This window comes from Pinus tabuliformis, chromosome 3_2, assembly GCF_031772625.1.
Source record: "Pinus tabuliformis cultivar Carrire ecotype Pingquan chromosome 3_2, CPIR1, whole genome shotgun sequence".
Classification (NCBI taxonomy): Eukaryota; Viridiplantae; Streptophyta; class Pinopsida; order Pinales; family Pinaceae; genus Pinus; species Pinus tabuliformis.
The window spans coordinates 1,211,433,316-1,211,446,161 of NC_142302.1; the positions used below are offsets into that span (position 1 = coordinate 1,211,433,316).

General features: G+C 36.9%; 1 pseudogene; it reads right to left on the reverse strand.

The window, feature by feature from the left end:
- Positions 1-8,908: 8,908 nt before the first annotated feature.
- On the reverse strand, positions 8,909-9,999 carry LOC149185104 (putative carboxylesterase 6 pseudogene; annotated as a pseudogene).
- Positions 10,000-12,846: the final 2,847 nt, after the last annotated feature.

Consider the following 12,846-nt stretch of genomic DNA (forward strand, 5'->3'; position numbering starts at 1 on the left):
AGCTCCCCAAGGAGACACACTAGGACGGATATACTTTTTGTCTAGGAGCTCCTGAAGCTACATTTTGAGTTCTGTTAACTCAGGTATGCTCATGCGTAAGGGACCTTGGATATATGGGCTGCACCCGGAATGAGCTCAATACTGAAATCAATATCACATTTTGAACGTAAACCTGGAATGTATTCTGGAAACACATCAACAAATTCCTGAATGACATGAATGTTTTCCAAGGAGGTCATTTTATTTTTGGTATTGGTAAACCCCACTTGAACATCATATATTTGACAGCCTTTTTTGATACATTTTCCTAACTGATTAGCAGTAATAGGACATAACTTGGTGTTGGCTTTTATTCCTTGGAGTTCCTTCCTTTGGCCTGATTCAGAAATAAAACTTACAATTTTATGTTTACAGTCCACTAGGGACCAACATCTTTCCAACCCGTCCATCCCAATTAAAATATCATAAGAACCCAAAGGAATTATATTAAGGTCAACATAAATAGGTTGCCCTGCAACGGTTATGGGACATCGTTCTGTTTTTGTGCTTACCCTTCTTTTTGTCACAGTGGCTAATTGAACTAGCCAAGGTTTTGAAATTTTTTTGCCCGGTAGTTGACTTTCTACCACCATAGAACTAACATAGCTTAAGCTAGCACCTGGATCAAATAAAATAGAGACAGGATTCTTAGCAATCATACCTTCACATTCGATCATTGTGGGCTGAAATTCTTCCTAATGATCATCCAAAGCAGCATTAATTTTGGGCATGCTCCTTTCCACTTCCCTAACCGTGGATTCTTCTTGCATATTTGATAACTGTTATTTTCTAGCCATGTGCAGACAATTTTTGTAATAACGGGGTTCTCCGCATCATCAGCAATGGAGCGACGTTTGATTGTAGATCGTTGATAGATCTAGTGACTCCCTCTACTGGCCTGTTTTCAAAATGTCCAGTTTTGCGCTGATTCCTAGCTGGAAACTTGCTGAAAGGATTTTGTTGTACATTCCTGCTATTAGCAAATTTTCGGTGTCTGTTTGGAATCAAGCTTCTACCCTTCCTATTCAACCACCCTTTTGGTCCTTCATTCTTCTATTTCATTTGCTGATAACAAATCTGGGCTTTCTTTCCACATGGCATCGTCCATTATCATTGGGTAGTCAAATTCCAGTTTTTCCTTCATAATGTTGGGTAAGCTGCTAATGAAGCGCTGAATTTTGGCCTTTTCCTCTTGCATGTAAGGCACATAGCGTAGTAAGGATTTGAATCAGGACATGTATTCATCCATGGTTAAGGTTCCCAATCTTAACTCATGAAATTCTTTTCTTTTTCATCATAATAGCGCTCAGTTAGATACTTGTCTTTAAAATGTTTTTGAAACTCATTCCATGTAACCTGCTCTTCGTCAATTTTTCTTACCATCTTGATTTCCTCCCACTAGAGGGTCGCTTTACCTCTTAGCTGATAAACTTCCAATCGTGCCTTTAGTTTGTCAATGTACTCATAACTCTTAAAGTACTTGCCCATATCAATTAACCAGGCATTGCCTCTTCAAATTCTCCCTCAAAGAGTGAGGGCTTAATATTTTTAAATTCTCCTTGTAATTCTAACTTTTGTTCTGAATTTTGTCTTTTGTTTTTACACTGGTCAGAGACATTGTCTGAACATCCTTCTTCATCTTCCCTATGTTTTTCAGTTGACTCAGCATTTTCTTCTCCGTGGTGAGCTGTCGGGGTCTTTTCCCGGTCTTTTGCACTGGGGTTTGGGTGGCGTTGATTCTGTCGATTGGATAGATTTCTTAGAATTCTTTCTTGTTCTAAACGCATCCGTTCATTATCCGTTCTTAAATTTTCCATTTCTGCACGCAATTGTTGTACAATTTCGAGTAACATTGCATTAGCTTGCCGGGATTCCTCACCCAGTTGTATCCAAATATCCAGATTAGCATTCACATATGTTGTTTTGGGCGATTTAGGTGGTCCAGAGCTCCTCTGCATTCTGAACTTTCTTTTCATGTCACAGTCTCTGTGTTTACAGATACATTTAAATAGTTAATTATTATATATATTTTCATATACTCAACATATTTATTTCAGGTATAGTTGTACTTACATCCCAGAGAGTCTCAGCTAAAAACATGAGCTTTGATATCATTTGTAACAATCACTTTTAACAAAATAACATAATAAATAAAAAATAAAAGAATAAAAATTTCGTTTACCCCGAAACTTGATTATCGATACATATTTATTTTTGTGCATTTAAATTTCTGATATGATTTGTGGCTATCGTAAAGTCGGTCAGCTCACCCTCTAGTTGTATGTGCTTAATGCATGCACAGTTTTCCATCCTGTCACGGAGGTTAATGTTAATGGATCAAATTGCCTTCAGTACTATGGCATTTACTGCCCTGCTGTGGTTGAGTTGGTCTTCATATGCGGGGATTCGTGGCGTGATCTCAACCAAGGATATTAAATTCGATCGCTACCTGGTTCATTATTCTAATGCCATATATTCCACCTCACCTCCGTTGATTCTTGTCTAGCGATCCAACGGTGATGGTTGTTTAGGGTTTTATCACCTAACCGCTTCCTCACACCCAGCATCCTGTGGATTCATTGTTACCTTTTGTCCACGGCTTCTTGCTGCTCTGCAATGGCAAAATGACTCGACGAGTGTTACAGTGAGGCAGTCCCTCCTCCTGCGGCTTGCACTGGTTATGATGGCTGGTCCGTAGAAGGCAATTGTTGTTTGATACAAACTATCTATAGTGCTTTTAGTTTTGAGGAAGACATGGCTCTTGCCGAGGCTGATGGATTGCTACATCTGTGAAGGTCTCTCGCAGTGATGGCAATGGTTTTACTCTAGGGTTCGGAAGGTAAACTTCGTTAACTCGACGGCTTATGATTTCTTACAATTTCTTGAGCTTAGAATGATTATTAAGGGTTTCGGTGAGTGTGTAGGTGGTCGTTTGGAGAGTCCATCCTCCAGCTTCATGTATCATTCTGCTTAAACTAAACATGCATTTTCACATTCCTTATCTCTGTTAAATGGTCGTGTAATAATTCTATGCTTGAATGTGGTTTGTGACAGGTACTCTCTATGCCCTATCTTGTTTGCGCAAGCCTAGAACTCACCCTTCAAGATTCAAACTCTTATGGTTTTGCTGGTCATTTTCCAGGTTGGCATTCTGGTCCTCAGAAATTTAGTTTAAGAGGGTTTTAATGTTCCATCGATTCAACCTCAGAAAGATACCTAAATTTCTTGTACTCCTAAATTATTTAGCTATTTAAGTGAGTCAACGGACTCTGGGTGTGGTTTGTGCATTATGGGAAAGATTTACCAATTCCTGAACATATTTGTTTTTGTTTTTGCAATGGTTCTTATGTCAATTACATTATTAGCTGAGAACGCTGAGATTTTGGTCATAATGACTCGAAGGGTCATTCTGGAACTATAACTACTTGTTCATAGTGGATTTTATGCTTATATATCATACATTGTTAAGTTAACTGATATTTGGGTATCTCGTTTCATATTTCACTACGGATCGGTTGCCTCTGTTCGAAACTCATATCATTATGGTTTATTGCATATTGTTCGGTCCTTATTGATTAACTGTTTGATAAGGGTTTGTAGAATGCGGGTTTACGCTAGGGTTTATTCGTAAATTGATAGATATTACATAGTGACGGATGAGGTGGTACCTATGTTTTCCAAAGAGTTCTTCATTGTGTTTCCTAGTTGCATATTGTAGTTAAATATGTGGAGAGGTAACATATGTGCATGATCTTTGCATGCATAATATAATTATTCCTTGGGTGTATTCCATGAATGTTTTGCACAGTTCATTCCGAATAATTTAGGAGCGTAAGCTGATTTGTTTAATACTATGTTGAATTTTTCAGATACAGAAATTACATGCAATATTCTTTGCATAATTTCATCAGAGAGTTTTTGTTGTTTCCTGTACTGAGAAAGAAAATGTACTTTGTCTACTATTTTAATATATCTTTTTTTCTAAATAACTTCCTTGCTTATCCGTACTACATACACAGAAATTTCTTTATACTGAAAACAATAAGATGTTGCTACTTAATCAATTAAATTATTATTGTATAACATAGTACCAATTCTTAAATTAGGCATTTCTTGGTACTTATATGATTTAATAATAGCAACAACTAGCCAACAATCCTCGTTGGAAAGTCTCTCCTCCCTGCTGCAAGTTCTGGCAATTACGTCCAGACTCTCCCCCGGGCATTTTTAGTTAATGATTTCTAGTTACAGTCAAGTACCTTGGGTTCCTCGACTCCAATCCTACCCCCAAGTCCTGTACTCTTTTCTCACTGTCTTTCTTGAGAATTTTCTCACTGGTTCCTCCAACTCAAGGATATCTCCCCTCTAAATCTCCCTTCAAGGTAGATTGGGTAGCTATCTTTATAACTGTTTCTTTTAATTGTTGTAAACAGTTTCTATTTTTTTTTTTTAAGGTATAATTACCAAATATTTAGATAACCTTAATTTATTTTTCTTGGCCTTCAAGCCTCAACGACTTATTGTTTACACAACATAATGTAATAAAAACTAAAGTAACAGATAATAAATTAACTTATTAACCTTAGTAATTTCATGCACCTTGGGGTGTTGCAATTTATAGGAGAAGCAAAAGACATTTTTTTTTAGTTTTAATTATTTAATCTATATAAAGTTGATATAATATTATGTTATTTAACATAGACATATAAATATTTTATTTTTAGCTCATGAGTGAAAGTGAAGTATCTTTACCACATCTCTTTGACACTCAATATTAGTATTAATAATGAACCAATTCAGTACAATAAGATTGAGATTATCCATGTTTTATAATGATTTTTATTAAAACTAACTAAATATCTAAAATCATTTTTGTTTTTATTAGCATACACATTAGTTTTTTATTTAGAATATTTTTTTAAGGAACATGTGCCAATTCCATGTGAGCACTTAATGTTGCGTTGTAGATTGTGTCTTTCAACCCCATAACTGAATTATTATTATTATTATTATTATTATTTTCCTTGGGTTAAGTTTCCATTGCATTATTATAAATTTATAGAAATTTTTGACATGTTATTTTTTTTGTTAATGGGGAAAATAGACCAAAAAAATTGTCACTACAACTTTTAATATAATGTTAGTGATAGGAACATAACATTGAAAAAAATATTTAAATTTTCCCAAATGATATTAAAACCAATTGCTAGTATGTAAACCAATCTACAGTATGACTACAAGGTAATAAAAAGATCATAGTCATCCAATATGTGGGATAAACCATAGAAAATTAAGCATCACATATATGACAACAAATAAAGAAACATGATAATTAGGTTGATAAGGAAGTGTCTAGGTCAATGAGATAGTTTACATGTTTGCAATGGAGCTTTGATACTGAGTTGGAGGCAAGCCCTTTTCCTAGTGAGGAAGTCATCCTTCTACATCCATCAGTGGCAACTTTAGTTCATTTTAGAGGAGCAATTTCCTTTTGTGGAACACTTTGATACTCAGTTGGAGGCAAGCCCTTTTCCTAGTTCATTTTAGAGGAGCAATTTCCTTTTGAGGAGGAACGCTTTGATACTGAGTTGGAGGCAAGCCCTTTTCCTAGTGAGGAAGTCATCCTTCTACATCCATCAGTGGCAACTTTAGTTCATTTTAGAGGAGCAATTTCCTTTTGAGGAGCAACTTGATGAACTAGTAAATCTAGAGTATGACTACAAGGTAATAATAAGACTATAGTAGGATAAACCATAGAAAATTAAGCATCGCATATATGACAAGGAATAAAGAAACATGATAGTTAGATTGATAAAAAAATGTCTAGATCAATAAGATAGTTTACAATTTTGCAATAGAACTTTAATACTAAGTTGGAGGCAAGCCCATTTCCTAGTGAGGAAGTCATCCTCCTACATGGATCAGTAACAACTTTTAGTTCAATAAATCTATATAGAATATTGTTCTTGGCATCTTCTTTCTCAACCAACACTTTTCTAGGAGCAACTTCTTTTCGAAGAGCAACTTAATGGCCGAGTAGAAATCCACTATGTAGAAATAGTGATTTTGTCTACCCCTATTATTCTATTCCCCGTGTTTTAGGGATTTAAGTTGCAAAGCCATCCCATTTCCAAGACGAAGTCCAAGTGTGAGAGGATCGTGGAGATTTATGTGCTTCTTATCGACACAGATGGAAGGTGAGAGAAAATACAGAGCAAGAAAACCGGACAAGTAGGGAGGAATTTCAGACAAAAGTCATGGTGGGCGAAGGAAAATGACGAAGGATGGATGCCGAAGCAAAAATATGAAGCATTACTACAAGCCGAGAGATGGAGACTGCCTTACGGATTTAGAATTTCCTTCAACATGATTGAAATCAATGCGGAATAACATGGAAATTGAGAAGCGGCTCGTTCGAGACACCATTTAATGGTGTGCATTAGTTGGGGTGGTGATCTGTAGAGTGTTGTGGATCACGGAAATGTCATGCCTTACAACATCCCATTCCATGACCTTGTTGGTGACCGTAAAAATTTATTTCCAAAATTTAATGTAATATTAAATTATGATTTAAGAAATTTTGTATTAAATAAAAATGAAATAATTTATATTAAATAAAAATATTTTTTTTATTGATTTTTAATTTATTAATAAAATTTTATGATTTTCATTATATAATTATAATTTTTTTAATGATGATGATGATAGTGGTTAACTGATCAAATTGGTCTATAGGACCTATAATTTTCTTAGGTTTATTGGACCTATAATTTTCTTAGTTTTTAATTGTCTGGGGCCTAGTCTTTCTTGGCGAGATTGATGGTGTAGATTTCTTTTTTTTCTTTATGGTCTTCCAACTTCCTGTGTCTTGCATCTCCTTCATCTCTTTTGGTTGTTGGGACATTGGTGTCTTAGCTTCGCGATCTATTGTGTTCGTCCTTTTGAAGATAAATGGAGAAGAAGTTTGGTCTAGGAGATATGCTTTGTTGTTAAATGAAGATTTAATTTGTGAGGTATCCGAATCCCCATAACTGTTGATGCTTGAGTCGAGTTTACTTTTTTGTTGTGTTGCGGGGCGGGGCTTTCTCCCTGCTTGTCTTGAGAGTTGTTTCTTTCTTGTGATTCAGAGTTTTCTCTAAAGTATTTTTCTTTGATGACAGTGTAGTGTTCTTTTTGTGCTCCTTCCCACCACATAGATCTGAATTTTTATGGAGACTTTTGAGCAATTTTTGGCTAGATGGCCCGTCTCAAAGCAGATCGACCTCTGAAGAGGACACTTTCATAATTGAGTTCCTGGTTCGCACATAGTCTTCACTTGTTAGGTTTATTTCAACTGGGAATCCAGCACTGAAGTCCATTTGCGTGCATAGGTAGTTCTGGCATATTCCTCTGATTTCCAATGGCTTTTAACGAAGAGAGATTCCATCAATGCAAAAGTAGGCTTGGCAATCTCACCCAAACTGGTGCTGAAGTTATGACAATCTTAAAATTAAAAAGTTTAACTAAAAATTGAAATATAAGCGGATATGTAACACTCGTTAATAACCAATACTAATATTTTTTGCGTTGAAATATTCCATTTTGCGTTCTTTTTCTGGTAAACGGTTTGTATTTTTGAGGGACTTGGAAGCAAAAATTTGGTTAGGATGGAGCTCCTTTCATACATCCAATTCTTTAGAAAACGCAGTCATCATAACCGATCTGTGTAGCAGCGACATTCAGTTACAGAAATTGATAGGCGCTATCATACGTAGCGGCGGGAGCTACAGCGTTTTTGGTACATAGGTTTCCAATATAATTTTCTGACACGAACGATCCACCATCAAATATTGACGGTTCTATCCTCGGAGCCAGGCGTTGTTAGAGTATTTTATAAGCCAGTTTCTTATAAAGCCTATGGTAAAAAACTAAAATAAAATAATATGAGAGAAGGCTAGATGGAAAATAAATAATCAAGATTTTGTTTTGTATCTTTATTTTTGAAGGTATGTGAAAAGTTTGATCAAGATATCCTTTCTGTAAATATTTCAGAGGATTCTGGTCGGTTCCTCTCTGAAGTGTCGAGTTTATTGGATAGATGTTTTTGGAATTCTGGTTGGTTCCTCTCTGAAGTGTAGTATATTGGTTAGATGTTTTATGTTTTTGGAGCTTTTTTGGTTTTCTATAATCTACACTACAGATGTGGATTTTTCAAGTTACTAAATCCATATATATTGTTAAAATAAAAGCCAGATTTATTAAAAGAACTCTCCACAATACAAGTGAGCCATGAACCATATTCTAGCCAAAAAAAAAACTCCAAAACATGCCATCTCATACTTACACAAGCCCATTTTATACATCCATCCGTTAATATAATAAATTTAACGAATTCCCCTTGAAAAACAATGGCGAAAGCATATTAAAGGGACAACCAATATACACAACAAAATCAGAACTTCAGAATTTATATGTTAAACCATAAGGGAACGACAAAACCCTCTTTAAAAAAATGGCTAAAGCTTAATAAAGGGACAATTTATTTACACAACAAAATTATAACTTCATAACTTCAGAATTTATAAGGAACGATACTTCTCAATAACTTTATCTGGTCCCATTATTTGTACAAAATCAGCTCTGAATTTCAGATTTATACAAAGAATTCGAACTCATGAATTATATGTTAATTCTATAAGGTGATGATGCCTTTCAGTAACTTGTTCTCAAACCCGGGTCCCACGATTTGTACAAAATCAGCTCTGAATTCCACGCATTCAATATAACAGAGAAAAAGCTTTTACAGATTCAACAGAAGCAAAGAAAAAGCTTTTACAGATTCAACAGAAAATCGAAAAAGCGTTTTGAGGAGAGTAGATTATGCGTTTTGAGGAGAGTAGACTATGTGTTTTAGTTGACGTGTTGATATCTGTTGATGAAGTCGTCTATGGCCTTTATCAATTCTTGGATTCGTGGCGACTGAGGTTGGAGAACTTGAAACGCATGTCCCACGTCCTTGAACATCACATGCCACACGTTCTGACCACCCCTTTTGAGGGCTTCAAAGTACTCCATGTTCCTCTGTCGCAGAACGTCGCGCTCGGAGATGCAAAGTAGGACCGGTGGCAACAACGCGTCTTGCAGATTTGACAAACTAATAGGGTTGCATGCGAAATGGTCTTTATTGGCTCCCATGGGCAACGAAAGCTTCCAGAAAACGTCGATCCATTTCTGGGATAGACCTGGGTCGATCGTTTGGCACTCCCATTTGGAGCACCTCTCTCCGCCGAAGAAGGGTTGGATGATAATCGCTCCTCTGATATGCAGAGGTTTCACATGCGCTCTCGCCGCACGCAATGCAACATGATGAACGATGTTACCCCCCGCACTGTCTCCGGCCAAGAAGCACCGTGAAAAATCGCAATACGATCTCAACCACGATTCCCCCGTTTTGTCAACGGTTTTTGCTTGCAATTGCCTGACGCGGGCGGCTTGTTGACGAACCCATTGGACGGCACTGAAACAATCGTCGTAAGCCACGGGGACGCGATGCTCTGGAGCGAGCCTATAACCTACTGAAACTATCACCGATTTTATCTCAGAAGCCAATCTCAAAATAAACGCATGGTAAATAGACCAGGCCGGCGAGCCCAACACGAATCCTCCCCCGTGGAAGTATATGACAACCGGCAACTTTCCACGTTTTTTTACATCAGCCGAAGTTGATCTGGGAAGATAAAGGCGCGCCCATACACCAGTGCCCTTATCTATGACGGCATCTCTGGAAGCCACGGCTTGATCTGGTTTGTCAGATGGGAGGACATTGGAGACACAGTAGGAGAACCTCTCCACAGAGCCGTCTCTGTAGACTCTTATGAATCCTTTCAGCTCCTCCTCGATTTTTCCTTCCTCGTGTAGAAGGTGGGGAGTAGAACTTCCCACCAGCCTAATTGTATTCGGATTTAGAGAAGCAGTATCCATATAAACCTAATTTTGTTGCACTCCCAAAAGCTTTGCAGGGATAAAATAATGTTAGCTTTGCAGGGATAAAATAATGTTTTGTAAGTACCTGAGATTGACTTTGCGTGCTGCCAAAGCCTCCCTCTATCACAGAATAGTCACTTACACTCCGACACAGAGAAGATGATAAAGTCGTAGCAGAGACAGACCGATGGAAGGACGACTGACCATGAATATGACAATACCTACCGTTGTGTTGCTATGGGTGAGGACTTTCATTTATAGTGAGGAGTAGCAGGAGAGAACGATTGGAAAAGCTTTTTTAATCCACTTGCTGGTTACCAAGCATCTACAGTTACGTGGGAATACAAATTAGCTTTAATATAACAGCTGACGCCTTTCGAAAGCTTTAATTTCTATAATCATCGTTCATTCCCCATTTTGGAGGGTCATAATGAGTTTGACTGGAGGAGTTTTGGAATCATTGTTCAACTTCTCTTTTGAGAGTTATAATGAGTCTGGCTGGAGGAACTTTGGGATCGTATAGATCAAAGCGTCTGTCACCTACCTTAAAAGATCACTGCTAGCAACAACCACAACTCAATAAAGATATAAAATGCGATGTTCCACATTTGAGCATATCCAGGGTTCTACTATGTGAGCGGAGCAGCTGTTTAATTAGGGTCTTCTAAAACGGACCTCGGGAGTTAGATGGAGGCTATCAGAATCCATGGAGATAATCACGAATTTAGATTGAGGTAATCAGAATCCATGGGCATATTCCTTCGAGAGATCCTTTAAGTCAATCGACGGATATATGCGGTAAACTTGCGCAAGTTGCAGTAAACCCACCGACCTCGTACAGCGCAGCGGATTCTGACCAGAGACGCCACGTGAACTCAGAAGACAACGAAGAATGAGAACCTCACTGTGCTACTTAATGATCGCCTATATTCCATCCCATTAGGCAACAGATGTCGATCTTATAAAACGATGTCGGCATTTAGCGGCAGTTACATTAGATTGTGTAACTTAGGTACTGGACAAATTCATTATCTCATCTGGAAACTTGTGTGGCGGGGCAGGTTCATTTAACTGAATAAAAATGCAGTGGTATATAACGCGAATTTTTGAAAGCTTTTCTGGCCGGTTTTTCCGGTCGAAATCCGGCAGGAATTTATTGGAATCGCAAGTTTGATAGCTAGTTTCTGCACAATGAGAGCGTCCCAGGGGTTTTCCAGGGTGCTGAATCCAAATATGCAGTTAAAAAACCATTTTAACTGCAACAAATCAAGATTTAACCTCAATTTCTTCCGCCGGATTCCGTCACCGAAATCTCCAAAAAATCGCATTATAGACAACTCCAATAAAAATTTGACTGTAAAAAGTTGTCTTACAATTTTTCACTTTCCAAAAGATTTTTTATATTAATTTTTTCTTACCATTTTAAAAGGATTCATTGCCAGGATATTCAAAGTTAAGAATTGCTGTGAAAAAATTGATATGCATCAATTTTATTTTCTTATGAAAAAAATAAAGATAAGTTTATATATATAAATAAATAATGTTTAAGTATAATCCTCGGGTGTAATGTAAATTTGGGTAATTTACTTGAATGGATGCAAAAAGTGGAAATGAATTCTTACAGTAATAAAATCCAAAAGACTTTATTGGGAAGATGAAAAGCAAGAGTCAATAAATATGTACCTTTTATAATTAATAGACATTGATATATATTTTTTTTAACACGATTTCAGAGAAAGATTATTATTATTACTCCCCTACTTAAGTCTGAGCCAATGCTTTCTCACGAGCTCAACCATTTTGTTAGGTTTTTTCTATTTGCTTAACAAATGTTCTTAGTGGTTTACTGAGTGCCCATTTCAATGTTAATTGTTCTCTCCCCTCTTTATCAATTGTTGCTTCACTTATTTGGGAGTCTCATGCTAGTGCTAACCTTGAGTGACCTTCTATATGGTTAATAATGGTTAATAAAGTTGTTGAGTGACCTTCTATATGGTTAATAATGGTTAATAAAGTTGTTGTTTCGCTAGCTGAAATTGAGATTTCCCACAACCCTAAAAGAATGGCACCTTTCTTATTTGCAACTTATTTTAAAGTCTTTATATATGACAGATTCCCAGAAACTTCATCATTCACTCCCCAGATGGAACCTTCTGCCTCCTGTTGATATATTCGACATCCCAGACTAGAACATGTTTCCTAGCAATGATAACAAACAATTGATGCCCATGTATCCATTCACTTCTACAAATGGACTAGACTTTCGGACTTGCTCCTTCTAGGCTAGTTGAACATTCCCGAGACTCTGGTCTGAAAACACTCACTGTTCTCTATATCTCACTTCCATCTTCTATTCTAACATTAATGCAAAGATCATTCCCTACTATATGATTGTGCACACTCCAAGAAATTGTGGACTCGAAACCTCTATTCTTGGTTTGATCAATCTGCTAGAAGAAGATTATTGTGAAATTTTTGTTCAAGCAATATTTTGTGCTCATGGAAAAAAGGTGTTTATCGAGAATATTGACTTTCAAATTAATGGGAAGACAAAGGAATTCGAAGAATTGAGAACACACAACCGAACCTCGTTTACGACTATACTCAGAAGCTTCAGTGCTTTCATGCCAACTAGCCCCATCCATTACCAGGTTGTCGACATACATCATTATCATAGAAAATATTCATTGGTGATGGAAGATCGAGAACCGTCTCTATTTTTGCATATTTAAAGGAAGATTTGTAGAAAATCTTGTAGATTCATAATCTCATGTAATCTACTAAAACAAGAGACAAGAATCTGCTTCTACTCTTTACAGTGGAAGCACATAAAGATCGAGCAAA